Source organism: Drosophila suzukii, chromosome 3, assembly GCF_043229965.1.
Source record: "Drosophila suzukii chromosome 3, CBGP_Dsuzu_IsoJpt1.0, whole genome shotgun sequence".
In the NCBI taxonomy this organism is placed as follows: domain Eukaryota; kingdom Metazoa; phylum Arthropoda; class Insecta; order Diptera; family Drosophilidae; genus Drosophila; species Drosophila suzukii.
Window position 1 is genome coordinate 15916206 of NC_092082.1, and position 15926 is coordinate 15932131.

A 15926-nucleotide genomic window follows, 5' to 3' on the forward strand; every position below is an offset into this window, starting at 1 on the left:
TTTAATTTTGAAATAGTACACAAAGAGAACTCTGATGTTCTAATCTAAGTTCAGAATGTTCTTAAAAATAGAACGAAATTTTTGAAGATAAAAATGATTTCACTGTGCTTTAATCTTGGCGGTATTTACATTGTATATCTCAACATCTAAACTATTAGTCCAGTCAGTAGTGTATACATATTGAAACTCAATTGAACTTTTCTCTTCTCATCATATCCTTCTAATATTGAGATAATTGTTACCAGAATAAACGTACACGGTTTTTAAGAAGGAATGTTCTTAAATCAAGAACAATGTACTTGAATATTTCGCTATAAAAAAATGAAATGTGCTTTTTAAAGTCAGTCTTATTTTTATGTTCATAATGGGTACATACGTTCTGGGGATACCCTTCCAAATTGTCTGATAAAATTGAAATTCAGAACGCGAAAGTGGATTTTTTCTATCTTTTCCCTACTCCAAATGGTTCCTTTTCGCTGTCCTTTTTCCTTGTTTGTTCAGTGGACGCACGCACGGATTTTCTTTGCTTCGTTTATGGATTGATGGCAGCCAAGTTGGAAATTCCTGATTGCTCTTGGACATTTTGTGTTTGCTCCGCGACTGTCTCCCTCGTCACCACCGAAAACCCCTCCTTCAGCCGACGCTCTATCTGTTTGGTTTGCTGGAATATAGCCAGATGGATTGTGTAAACATGCTGGAAATTATGGTATTAGTCGCGTATCACGAGTTCGACATTCCATTCTCAATTGGGTTATGAATTGATTAATGAATTGATAAATTTGTCGCCAAAGGTTGAGGGTTTTGTGGGGTAGGAGATAATCATATGGTAAACTAAGGGGAGGAAAGGGGATTTGGGAAAAGGAGAAGTGCTTATGGAAACAATTAATGATTTTGATGGGAATAGTTTCTGTATGAGGAAATATAAATTATTTAATTTAAAACTTTTTTAATGTGATTTAAAGAGCTAGATCTATATCTTTGTTTTCCTAACGTTTATTATATTTTGCTAAGTTTTTTAAGGCAAAAAAAATATTTGATTTCAAATGTGATAATAGATAAACATCTTGTAGATTCCCTACCTTTCCTAAAATATTAATGTAACCATCCTTTCTTATCCTTACATAAAAACAGTTCCTTCTTAACCCTTACATTTGCCGTCTTATATATCCTATTTTCTCAATTTTTAACCCCTTCCAGCCCCACGTCTTAAGGACCACCCATCTATCCATCAACATTTGTAACAAATTGCTGATAATTTGTAGAACTTCTTCCTGGTGTCCCTTTTTCTTTTTGCTTGTGCCACATTAATTGCTACAATTAAAATGTACAAAAAGAGTCATCAACTTTGTTGTTGCTGCCGCTGCTGTTGTCAGCGCTAATTAACCCATGTGTGCCCACGTCTAAGCCAATCCTCTCACCTATCGGCACAAATGTTCTACCCCGAGCACAAAACTGGCAAACAAACAAATGTAGATAAACAATGTGAGAAATATTAAATTGTAATCCGCTTAAATGTGTTAAAAGGTATTAAATCTAATTTGCATAATTGCCCAGCCGACGGAACGAGCGAGAAATCAAGCGAACCCCAGGGATATGGAATGAAAGTCAGGGGCGCAAAAGTTTCGCCCTTAAACAAAACTCGATCCAATCAAAAGTGACTCAGGCGGAGAGAGATGTAGGGTATGCACCGAGAGAAATATACATTCAATTCTTAACAATTTTAAATAAATGAAAATGTTAGGACCTCTTTAAAAGAACATAATTATTCAGAACAAAAATTATTTTGAATTTTATTTTGTCTACAACAGTTTATTTCTAAATATAACATTCTATTCCCTTATTTTTCCGCAGTGCACGAATCCTCAAGAGCCGCATCTTTTGTGCTGAGTTAGAAATGCACGTGAGGACAATATTTAAAAATGTTTAGCATAATTAATGCGCATTCCAGTCCCAGTTCCAGATCCCTTCTTATCCCTACCTTTCTTCCCAATTTCCCCTTCTCCAGGTTTGTAATCCCGACAAGTGCAGCCGAAAGTTAACGAACATTTGCCTAATCAACCCTTGAAAACATTTGCGCTAATTCGAGGCCTCTGATGGGCCAGAATGCGGGGGTTATCCAGGGTCACTGGGGTATATGTAGGTATATCCGGGATCCGAGGAAGGGCCGCCGGGCCACATTATTCACACATACGCTCAACTGAAACTCGGGATTCCCGCGGGTGTGTGCGCCAAATTGAATTTATTTTATTTGCCACTAATTGGCTGAAAAACCTGAGGGCGTTTGGGCAAAATTTTGGGCAAGGATCCCACAACAATTGAAGGTGCGAATGGTGATTCGTATTTACTTAGGAAGTTTAGAAGGAAAGGGTCCCAGCAGCAATACGAAGTTATTGTTACATTCGACTTTTAGTTAAGGAAAGTTTTGCAAAATGAACTATGTTAAATTGTATGGAATGTTTCTACCATCTATCTTGAACTTAAATGTATGATTTTAATATACTTAAAATATTTTTAATAAATCACAAGTACTCCAATCAGTTTTCACATCTCCTATTGCCTGGATATATTTATCCCTTGATACCACATAGCAACAAAACGCCTTTCTAATTCTTAAAAACCACCCAAAGCCATAAATTTAAAACATAAAATTCAAGCAATATCATTCCTTACCCAACTAACGAAAATCTCAAGAACTTACTACACACATTACATAACAGAACCCGAAATAATATCCTTAGCGGCATGGAGATGAGACCGAACCCCCACAGATGATATGATAATGGCAATAAAAGATGATAATGTGCAAAAATCCTTTTTGCCCAGATTCGCAAAAAGCAGACAGCAGCCTCAGTGCTTCATTTAAATGCCAAAACTGTAAGAAAAATTTTTAAAAATAAAACAATGCGAATTTTAAATACCCTTAAAGGTAAGTCTTCTTCTATATAAAACAATGTCCATATTTTTTTAACGTGTTATCCTTAAATTTTAGAATAACTTAAAAACCTCTTAAGAACTACAAAAGAATTTCTGAAATGTTAAAATACACTTAAGATATTTATATAACACGTCTTTTCCTTAAAGTTTTTTTTCAAATATTTCGAAGAATTTATAAGCCCCTATTATAAAGTGTATTCCCAGCGACAGATGAAGAAAAAAAGCAACAAACGACAACAACAAAAGCTTGAAGAGCAGTAAATGCTATTAACATATTAAAGCAATAAAAGAAATGGCATATAAAATGCTGGCCAGACCAACCAAAAAAAGGAAAACCCACCCAGTCACGGTAAACAAGTGTGGACCTCCCCCCTCTTGAAAACCCCATGCCGCCGCCAGTGAACCAACCCCGCGTGGCAAATTGAAGGGGGGGAGAGGGCGACCCATACACTCCCAAATGTTTAGCTGCCAAGTGGCATTTACCCTTCGAGATCGAGATGGAAATGGTAACTCCCGGGAATCGGGGAAAATCGAGGTTTGGGGTGGGAGAGTATATTGCTCCGATTCTGTTGGTACTCCAGAGTCACCACCACCCCCGCCAGCCCACTTTCCAGATAATCATACTAAATGCTGCCATTTGCCATTTGTGAGGTTTTGCCACTTGCCCTTTATGGCTCGAATGTGTTGTCTGTCTGCCGTCTCTTTCACTCGACAGCGCCCCGTCTCTTTCACTCGCTGTGTGTGTGTGTGGGCGTGTGCTGAATTTTGGCCCCGGGTTTTTGGCAAGCAAATTGTGAAAAGTTCGCCCGGCAAGTACTTCTAAAGCTCTGTGTAAACACCCACTAAAATCAATTTGCTGGATTTTCTACCACCAGAAAATGTGTATTTTACGGGTTAAAATGGTATGGCTTGGTATGGCTTGGCAGGGAAAGACAGCCACTGGGGAAGATATCGAGATGGTTGGGGTCCTGAGATGGGGAGATGGGATGCCGGAATGGGCGGATTGATTGTGCATTTTTCGATTTGGTAGCTGATGGTATGGGATGGGTCTATTGTAAGAGCTGTTAATGGAATAATATAAGGGATTGTAATACTCAAAAGTATTATCATTTGCAGGCTACTTTTGGAATATATGCCTAATAAGTATTATAATTTATAGGATAGTAAGTAGTATAATTATTAACGGGTTAATTCTGGAATAGATATATGTAGAACACAAATATTATAATATACAGGATAATTTTTTAGATGTTTATATAAAAGTTGTTATAGAGAAAATTAAGGAACGTTCAAAATTCTGTTTAAAACCAATAGAAGGCTTCAGTAGTTAGTAATCAAAAACATTATTTTAGCAAGAAGAAATTAAGTCACAAGAACATGTTTAATATCTGTTATATTGCCTTAATAGTTGGGTGAAGATAGAAAAAGGAAGCATATAAATTACACTTGAACTGATATAATCTGGAGCCATAAAAATAAAAGTTCCTCCCAACTTTTATTCAATTCAAACCCCTGTCATTGCTTTTCCCACAAGTCCCCGCTCTATGTCTACATAATCTCCCATAATGTAGCTGAAATTCCTATTGAGCGCAGAGGAAAAGTGTAGAAAGAGAAACTTTTTGCCATTTGGAAACTTTTATGCAGGCAAACAAAGCTTAGAAATCAAGTATTTTCCAGCGGGTTGGTGCTCCTCGTTCAATGGCCTTTGCTCCCTTTACTTAATCTCATCTAATAAATGGCTTCGCCTCCTGTCTCGTAAATCACTTAACAATTTGCGAACAAAAAACGTAAGTGAAATTCGTGCCAAGGTTCTCCGATTTTCCAGCTTTTTTACATGGCCACGCATAAGTGGTCCAAAATCGCATTCATATGAGGCAACCCCTCCCTGATTTCCTTCGAGGTGGGGCAACTTTTTTGTGTGACCTGCCATTTGATTTATTTATTGTTGGTTTATGCGTGATCTTGCCTCAAATTAGCATTTATCATTTCGATTGGCTCCACCCAAGCAGTCAGGAAAAGCCATTTCTCCACCAAGTACTTAGGGAAAGCAGCCATCGATGAAAATGGAAAAGCCACAAAAAGCTGAAGCTTACACGAAATTGTTTTACCAAGTGTAGCGTGATTTTTCAAATTGTATTTCAAGTCTGCTTTTCCTTCAACCCCCTCAGTGATTGATTGCGATTATGCAAATGGGAAAAGCTTTAAAAGGAGTAATTTCGGCAATGAAGGACCATCAAAGGGTACAATCAGCCATTTATTTTATTGCTATTATCACACAATAAATTTGATATGAGCTTGGGAAGCCAACCTAAATCCCAGGCTATCCATGCTTATCGGCAGATAATCCCCACACAGGAAACAGTAGCCAGATAGAAGCCCCCTGCTTACTTCCCCTACTAATCATCTCCTCCTCCAACTGGATCCAATCAATACCCATTCCCTGGCAACGGCAATTTGGGGGTCCAATGTCACTAATTGTGTGCAAATGGCGTTTGTGCCTTGCATTTTGGGACCTGCATATAAATGACCTAATCCTAGGTGCTGCACAGAGGCGTGCAAAAAGGGGGTAGATATTATAGGTTAGTAAAAACTTATTAAGACGGTTTAAAAGAACTTTTTTTAGAAAACGATTTACAACCAATTCTTTAATACTAAAAAATTATTTTGTATTTTAGATTACGACAGATTGCTAAAAAATATACCAATTTTATAACTTAAGAATACATTTTTTACCTTGTTTGAAAAATAATTAGTTAGATTTAAAAGTATCAAAAATATTAATATACAGAAAGAAGACATGTGAAAAAATTTAAAAACAAATCGTTTACCATTAGTTCTTAAAAAACATTTTAAAAATCTTGCTAATAATTTGAAACTTTTAAAAAACCTTGATTCAAAAATATAGGTATTTATTTTAAACCTGCTCTTTACGATTAGGCATTATTTTGAATATTAATAACTTTAAGTCGGATTTTATATAAAGTATTTTGTTTTTAAGAACGATTTCTAGCTACAATACATTTTTTTTTAAATCATAACTAGAAAAATTGCAGTCTCGGATCACTAAAAACTGTATTTAATAAAATAAATTTACATAAAATTAAATTAGTTAGTTTTGTTGTACCAAAACCCCTTCCCGACCTTTACACCCACCTGCACTGAAAGGCTAACTTATGTTTGTAGCTTTCGGGCAATAATAGTCCCCCCATAAATGATAATATCCAATAATTCATCAGAACCAGACAATTCCTGGAGCCCATAGAGACCATAAAAAACGTGGCGACTTCCGTGGCGATTAATCGCAGAGTTAATAATATTATTAATACTTTTAGTACAATAATTTTATTTAATTTGTTTATTTATCTAGGCTAAGCGCATTCGCTGTTTTTATGACACATTCCAGCCAATAAACACATTTGTTTGGTTAATGAAGTCGATAAGACTACCGTCCCCATAAAGATACAGATACGGTAGCCCATAAATCCATAATACCCCAGAGAAGGTTGGGGAGAGTGAGTCGCCTAAGATTTACGATCATCGTTCATATCAACGACAGCTTTAATTGAAAGCAAAGCGAATAATTTTCAATCAGCCAAATCAGGAAAACCCTAAAAAAAAAAGTGGAAAATAAATACCAGAGAGAGAGAAGATAAGGTCTAGCTGCGATGATTGCCGGGGGAGATTGGGGGAATCAGACCTGGACCAGGCATGGATATATTTGTATTGATTTTACAATTATGCACACAAACAAGCCAAGAGGAAACAACAGCCAGGGGCACGTTCGTCATTTGACTTTCCGTCATGTTGACTCTCTGTTTAGATTTTCAATTAAATTTGTTGACTCGGAGTTCGGGAGCCAGGAGCCCCAGCCAGGCGGGTCGTATACGTAATATAAATTGATTATTTCAATTTATTTAAGGCGCAAACCGATAGCATTTAATTAAAAACTCATCTGAGCAAACAGCAGAGAGGAACCTCCATCGACAACGACACGACTCATTACAGGCTCAAGTACCAGGGGCTGGGAATCGAGAAATACTCCCTGCCATGCCGATAAGATGATATGTGGCCACGACTAGGCTATGTATAAATATCTACGGCTGAGGTTCGGGTCTATGCCGTAGTGCAGCTTTATCAGACCTTTACATCTGTTTATAATTGAAAATGCAGCTACTGTGTCGCCGTTGGCACCGGGAAAATGTGACACGAAAATTGACGCCTGTAGTCTGTCATTAGTGTCAACAGACTCAGAGCCTCAGCGAAACCCAAACAATTGCCTGCTTAACCCATGTGGCTAAGTATCTGGAGACCTCCTTATCAAAGTACGGAATTGGAATAAGGTTTTTAAAATATTCTATAGCCAAAATATCATATGAAATATGATACCTATTGTATCAGTGATGTATTTCTTAAAATCATTATATAACATATTTCGGAAAACTTTAAAGATTCTTTTAACTCATCTTTTTTTTAACCTATTTTAAATCATAAAACGAAATATTAATGTTATAAATATTATAAATAGTCTAAAGAACTTGTAAAATATTAGTTTGTTTAGTCAACAAAGTTTCATAGCCGTTTGTATCGAATTATAAAATTAAATACAAAAAACAATCTTTAAACTTTTTGCCCCAATGGGTTAATTTTACCAGCAGGCTAGTCCAGTTTAAAGGTAAACACCAGTTCCCAACTTTGATAAAGGCAGAAAGAATCATTGGAAAGCCCCTCATACAACCAACCACACGCCTCTATCGAGTTTAAATAGTCAATAGCAAAACAATAAATTCTTCAACTGCAGTTCAGATCGGTTATAGATGGTTAGTTCAGAGCGTGGGCAGGTAAGTGAGAGATAGAGGTTGCCATGAGGGGAAGTTTCAGGCCTCTGTTGACTTTTTCATATTTCTTAATGATGACATTTTAATTATTAGTAAAGTGCTTTCAACAGCTGATAAGATATCGGGCACTGGATATTTATGATTGACTCGCTATGACTTTGAGCCACCTTCTCTGACGTTCTGCCAAAGAACGAAGTTCAAGTTGAGAGGGATTGAGGAGAATGCGGGGAGTTGGGAGAAAGCTGATAAAGGAGCTAGTAAAGGGGCGGAATAAAGGGGTAAAAACTACAGTAGCAGTACCAGCTGTGTGGGCATTAATTGATAATAAAATGCAAGAAGCAAACTTAAGGCAGTAGTTTTCAATAGAGCAGTTCAAACAACGCAAGATTGTTGGTTAAACTAAACATTTAATCATAATATAATATAGCTATATAAGGTTTGTATATATATATACAAAATTATAGACTGTTAATCTAAAAATAAAATAGTTAGACATGATATTTATTATATTCCCTATGTCTTTTTGAGTACTTAAAATTATATAAGAGTGATTAGGTGATACATCATAAAAACACACTAAATACACAAGTAAATAACAAAATTCCCATCATATAAGTCAACATAATCCACATATTAACCTTCAAGCCATCAAAACTACCAATCAAATCGTAATCTTAGCATTCCCAGGGCGATTAAAGCAATATTCATCCGACTTATCAATTAAAACCCCAGTCTTGTGATAAGAAAACTCCCCAAAAGTGTCAATCTCACACCGAAGCGGGTTTCCCAATCCCCCGCATTTCGATCAATCAAGCAATTCCCAGCGATTTCATAATTCCCTGGCCCAACTACTGGCAAATATTTAGACATCATTAGCTTATCTAGTCGGGGTCCAACACTTTCAGTTGAGATTAGCACACCTCCGATGTTCCCCAACTCCGAGGGAACTCAATCAATTTAATGCCTCTCAACAGGTCACTTATCATAGAACTCCAGGCCCTCTGCAAACATGCCTGCAGTTGCAATTTATTGTTTGCCCATCGGAGAACATCAAATACTCGATATTCCAAGACCAAGTCACGTACTTTCTCGTTTTCCCGAGGCTGGAGAAAGGCGGTGAGAGTTCCCCTCTCGTATCAGAGTCACAATTAGAATTATGAAGTCAACTCCTAGTTAGCTGGTGATTAAAAGACAACAAATGCAACGACGCCAACTGACTCACAAGTCGACCGCAAAACTCTGGGAGTCCAAACGCTCCTAGAAGTCCTTACACTGCAAAAATAAAAACATTTGTTTTAAATTTAACCAATTTTAATAAAGCTCTCTTAATTTATATAGCTAACACTTAAAATTTATGTTTGAAAAAGAAGAATATTTAAATTAAGACTTCAAATAGAGAAATATTCAAGTACATTGTTCTTGAGTTGAGAACATTCGTTCTTAATAACCGTGTAAGAACATTTTGGTACATTTTCAATGTTCTCAATATTAGAACGAAATGGTGATAAGAGAAAAGTTAAGCTGAGCTTATTTAACAACTTTTACTGGACTAATAGTTTATTTGTTGAGATATTCAATGTAAATACCGCCAGTTCAACTTAGTTCAAGAGATTTAAAACATTTTCAACCTCAAAAATGTCGTTCTATTTTTAAGAACATTCTCAACTCTCAAATTCAGAATTTACTCTGTGTACCTAAAAAAATGTTACTTAATTTTAATTAATAGGAAACCATTTTCAGGCCCAGAAAAAGAGTTTTAAACTTTAAGATATCGAAGAAAATATTTAAAAAGTTATATAACTTCATGTATGTATTTGTAAGATTTAAAACTGACATATAAACGCATATGATTTTCGTTGCCCTAACTTCAAACCTTGTAAGCTATTTCTGGAAATATTAGGTCTTATTTTAAGGTAAGTACTAACTTTTCTAAGTGCATCTCTATCTTCCCACTGTTTTCGCATCCAACCTCAGGGTGAATTGCAATTTATCCGCACGCAAATTTGCCAAAACTGAGAAGGACTGAGAGTGCGAAGAGTCAAGTTGGTCTGTTGCTGTTTGGCTGGGCAAACAATTTGGTGTCATAGCTCCCATGATCTTGGCATTTTCGGTGCTCAACTCTGATTCTGATTCGGAATCTGATTTGCGTCCCCAGCCTTGTTAGCCAAGCCATATGTGTAGGAATGGGAAATGGAAAATGGAAAATGCTATTCGTGCATGAAGTTTTCGGCTTGGCTTTGGTTATGAAATTTCAAATTTTCTTGACATTTGTTGGCTACAATTTGCGTATGTGTTTAACGAAGCATATATTTCTCAGAGACAACCGAAGGGGGGTTCGGAGAATTTCCACCGCAAATTTGTGTATGATTTTTGCTACCCACAAGCAATAAGGAAAATCGTACCAATTGCAGCCGAAAAGTGTTGCCCGCTTTTAGGGGCTGCGAGTGTCCTGCAAATATTTATACAAATAAAAGACACGAAAGCAATTTCAACATGGAAATCCAGCAAATAAATACAAATTGCCTCTGGGGGCTGGCCACGCCCCCTCTCTGGGACTGACTTATGGAACTTTTATAAATGGCCAAACGGCCACAAAGCCACTGAACTGGAAATTTGTTCAATTTTTGTTTACACAACCCAAGGAGAAAGCCTGCAAAAGCCAGAAATAAAAAACAATAAACATGGATATATAACAAAACTGCCAAGATATATATAGAGAGATTTCTATGTAGATACTTTTGCAGCCGCCTGTCCATTGTTTCATTTAATTTTTGGTTATTTGGCAATTTTTCACTTCATTAAACTTCTGGCTCCTACGGATTTGTCATATCAATTTACTCAGCCCTAAGATAAAAAAGGGTTAGGCGAAGAAAGTTGTTGTTAAGTCTTTGAATTCAGAGGGTTGATTGAGGCAAAAGGATTGAAGGTACACGGAAAAAAATAAACCAGTATAAGGCCAGTTTTATCAAGTATCCTAACTATCCATCAAAATAACTTTAATCATAGATTTATTAAATTAGAACAAGAATATTTAAAAAAGGTCTCTGAAACTATAGGGAAATAAATTCTATTTTATAATTATATGGCTAAAGACGGCATATTTGCTGCAGACTTCAAGATAATTCAATTAGATTTATCAATGAGCCAATATTTTTTCCTTGTGCAGCTAAAGGACAAAAAAAAAAACAAATAGATTTGTAATGCTCTGGGTTAAGGATTCCGGGTTCAGGGTTCATGTCAAATCAATGTCAGAGCCTCCTTACGCAATTTGCTTACATGATGTCAGCAATTTCTTGGGCCCCACAATAAACATCTTGGGATATATATTTTAAGTGGCAATGTTTATTTGCATACGCACCCATCTTACACACACACTTGACAAATTCTAACAAATCTGTACAAATTTGTCTGATGTCAAGTTGAAAAATAAGAACACACTCGGAGACATGGTTAGCATACTTAAAGGATAGGGGGTATGTGTTATATCATGGGCTCGTTAAGCGCCAAGCAAAACAAATCATAATCTCCGAGTCCTTCAAAGTGTTCTTTTTTTTTTTGTTTCTGGTTCTTGAAATATGACAACGCGTGCCATTTTACTGTTTGCACACATTCCGAATTGCCTCCTTGTGGTCGTAAGGATACTTTTCTTTATAGCCCCCCTCCTAAGTTCCGAGCACCAACCCCACAATTTCTCATCGTCTTATGTGAAGCTGCTCCCTGGAGCATATAAAAGGGAATCCTTACGCATGTGTGGGGCTGCGATTTGCTTGTTTGAACAACTTCTTGGGTCCTGACAAATCTACATTAATATTTTGACATAAGCTGGAAAAGTCCTTATTTCGTTTTGTTTCTTGAAAATGTTTTAGAAAGATTCACAAAATATTTTAACTCTCTAATTTACTTTAAAAACATTTTTACATTTTTTTCAAAAATCTTATAATATAACTTTATTAGTTTATTACCACTTATCGTCTCTGCCAACTTGCTAAATCTATGAATATATTTACTATTCTAAACATATCCCCAATCATCCATAATTTGATCACGTTTGCGGCTGACAGGGATATTTATACATATTCCATGTAAATCAATTCATCCTCCATTTTTTCCATATCCTCAGAAACACGCACCGCAAATTTTTTTATTCGTGGTCGTTGGGGCCTATTGATGTGTAATAAACCCAATTGCATTTGTTTTGAATATATAAATAAATCATAAAAAAGAACAAAGGTTACGCCATTTTTTGTTAGATGATTGTTTTGTTGGTCTCTCTTCCGTTTCCGCTTTGTTGCTGCTTTTATTTCGTTTCCGTTCGTTTTCGTTTTTTTTTTGCGTTCAAGAACGTGCGTGGCATACTAATATGGACTAAATGTCCAGAGGGATAGGGAGAATAAAAGGGGCTGAGGGAAAATAGATACGAGTCCTATCTGAAAATCCTGCCCCTTGGCTTCGCATACATTTGATTAATCAAACAAAAAGTGTTGAAAATGTTATTTTGCCAGCCTTGCAAATGGCGCATTTAGATTTTTATGTGCCACACTGATTTTTACGATATACACACATACACTAGTCACAAAAAGCCACAAATTGGGCCGTTTTTGGCTGTCTCGACCAAAATGTAGCCATAAACTTCACGAGACAAACATTTACAAATCATAAAATCTTCCCCGAGCCCAATATTCAATTCGTTCAATCAGCCATAAAATGTTATATTATTTTCCGTACCCATTTTGATCCTTGAGATCAAGTCAAAGTGGACTGAAAGTGTCGGCGCAATTGCTCATTAAGCATGCCAAGTGCACACTACGCGTCATAAATCTATAGACCAGGCCGAGCAATTAGTCAAGAGATGGGCTGGGATGGGAGACAAATTACAGAAGCGGCAACGGAAAAGCCTCTTACTTGCAGGGAAATTATAAAAAAAGGACCGGGGGAAACTGAAAGGAAAAGCTTCCAAACCGCTTTCGCAGCAGCTTCATTAAGGCATATGTATGTAAGTAATCTTTCACTGGAGAAAAAAAAAATTTTTTTAATTAATTTTCAATTTACATTTTAGAATTTATTTTATTGCTCTCAGTGGCGGATTCAAGATTTAGTTGTAAGGGGTTATAAAAAAATGTTGTTCAGTAGATATAACAAATTTAAAATTAAATACATATTTTAGTTATAAACCCTTTTAGTATTTTTATGTTTTTACTTTATATCTGAAGTGGGGGGACTTATCCCCATATCCTACCACCCTCCTGGGAATCATGATTGTCATAAAAAAATTTATTTATTTTAGAATACCTTTTTTATATTTATTTACATGTATCAAAGCATCTGTAATCGTTAGCTTAATTAATAGAATATACTTATTACTTTTTTCAGTCCAAAATATATTAGACAATTTTTTGCTTTATCACGGAATCGAAGATGTTTTCAAAAATGTGTCGAAACAGAGTAAGAATATAAATAGAAGAGCGGTATTTTCCAAAGTTTATTTATACCTCTTTCATATACTCGTTCATTTATACTTTCCTTAACTTCTATTATATTATTTTACATCCACTTACTAATGAGAATTAACCAAAGTTATCCTTTCTTGATTGTATGATAATGTGTTACCTTTTGTTTTCAGTATAAATTTGGATATAAAATAAAAAATACCCATAGCTTATGAAGAGCGGTATTTTCTTTAGTATGTATACTCTTTTATAATTTCCCCAATCTCTAAAATATTATTTTAGATCCACTTACTAATGAGTATTAACTAAAGTTATTATTTAGTGATTTATTTGTATAATGATAACCTGCGATACCCTTTGTTTTCTGTGTAAACGAGAGTGAGTGGATCGGTAGCAGGGGCCATAACGACGACTCGACTGGCAGTTTGTCATTTAACATTTGGCAAACGTATTAAAACACCCCATCATTGCCTTAATTAAGAGCCATAAAAGCACATTTACTTATTGTTCGACTCTGTCTCTGTCTCTTTCTCTGTTTGCCATCCCACTCTCGGCAGCTTTTTCCACGTCTCGTGGCACGTCTTTGTGCTTATTTATCCCGGGTATCCCTTTAGTACAACCCCCATACCACCCACAACTTTACTGGGAAAAAGGCAACCCACTTCACCACCCACTTTACCATCCTCTTAGCGTCCATTTGTCGTGCTTAATTCATGGCTAAAGTTGGAATTAAGTGAATTTTACGTTCATTAACGTGCGAGGGTTGTGCTCTACGTGTGTGCGTGAGTGGGTGGATGGGTAAGTGGGTGGTTTTGGGTGGTTTTGGGAGCCATGTTTTATGGCTGGTGGGATGGATGTGGTTCGGGGGTTGGGGGTTGGGGTGGTGCTGAAATGGGCGCCATTCAAATGGTAAATGGTGGTGGACTGTTGCTGATGGCGGCTACAGAATAGGTGGCCAGGTGGATAGGTGGAGGTTAAGCGGGCTTTTTGCGCCTCAGACAGTGTTGATAATTAGCCGAGCGTCTAATGCTGCACTAATAACGTAAATTTGTGGCCCAGCTACGGGCGGGGATCGCAGGGGTTGCGACGAAGGTAAAACTGTACGACCCGAGGTGGCAAATCAATGTCTAGTTTAGCTCGCCACAATTTAGCGGACAGTCGTTTAACTAGACATCGATTTATTACTTTAATTCGATTAATAATTCGGTGTTAAATAATAAAATAAAATGAAATAAATAAAACATTTATGGTCAGTTTGGCATTTTTCTAATCTGTAAAGCTATCTAACATTTTTGAGGATTAGTCAATATATATTTATAAGGAGATGAAATGAGTATTACATATATTTAAAAGGTTTTTCAGAATTAAGGTGTATTTAAATAAGGAAAAGTTACCAGAACTTAGAGTTTATATAATTTTTTTAGAAATTATATAATAATAAAATAATATAATATAACTGAAGTTCTCCAAAATTCTAGTTACCTATGTATTAGAAAATTATATTCTATAAGTTATCATATATATATTAGATGAATATTCCATGTATTTACAGGATTAAATCATTTTCTTAGAAATTATATCACATTAAATTAAAGTTCTCAAAAATTCTGGATGAGAATTATTCCAATCTTTAAAATAATTCAATTTTTATTATTACTATATTATATATAAACAATCAACAGAGATAATAAAACAGCAAAACGATATTAGATCTTAAAATAAAACTTTTTGCTCCACATACGACTACAGCTAATTGGACACATCCAACTTGCGACTACCTAACTACACATGCGAAAAGTTTGCAAATGTCCCCGAAAACTTTCAAGTCCAGAGCTATCACAACCGACTAACTAGCCCGAAATGTTGACCACTCTCACACACAAAAAAAGTGGAAATCTTTTGCCGAAAAAGAGTGAAATGTGCCGCAATGCTGCGAATTGCCTGTTAATTAGTCTCACTTAGAAAATAAACTGCAGTAATTAAGCGAGACAGAGGCAGACAAATAAAAAACGGCAGTGGAAAATTCCCACTGGCAGCCAACGCCCCGAAAAACTAGTTGAAGTTTTCCCTGACAGTTCCCATTTCCTTATTTTGTACCCCCAACGGAGTGAGCATTTTAATTTCAACGCTAGAATTCTAATTAACAAACAAATCCGGCAGAATACACAGCAGTCGAGAGTAAAAAATCCCCCCAAGGAAATGGGGGAGTTGGAAAAGCTACAGAGATGACAGCAAAAAAGTATGCTACATAAAAAATGGGAGAGGAAAGCAGGAAAATGGGAGGGAAAACCCTGTGAGCCATGATCTCCCAATTTAATATTATAATTGCTACAATTATCATTCTCATGCCATTTACACAGCAATTGCACAAAAACAACCAACGAAGGAAAAGCCGGAAAAAGAGAAGTGAAAAATGAAAGGGAGGGTGAAAAGCGGATCCGGATATGTACGCCAAATTGAAGCAATTACCGGGAGTCCCCGTCGGAAAACTCTATATAAAGCCAAGACTAGACTCCTCCCACAAAAGTGAAGCTCTCTTTTCCGCTTGCGCAGGCGCCAAAAGAAAGGAGAAAGGGAGCTGTGAAAAGTGGAAAGCACTAAGAAAGAGAGAGAGAAAAAATGAGATGGCTTCTTCCAAAAAAAAATATGTCTTAAGGGGAATTCCCCCCAATGCTGCCAACGCTGATGATGATTATAGCGTTGATTATAT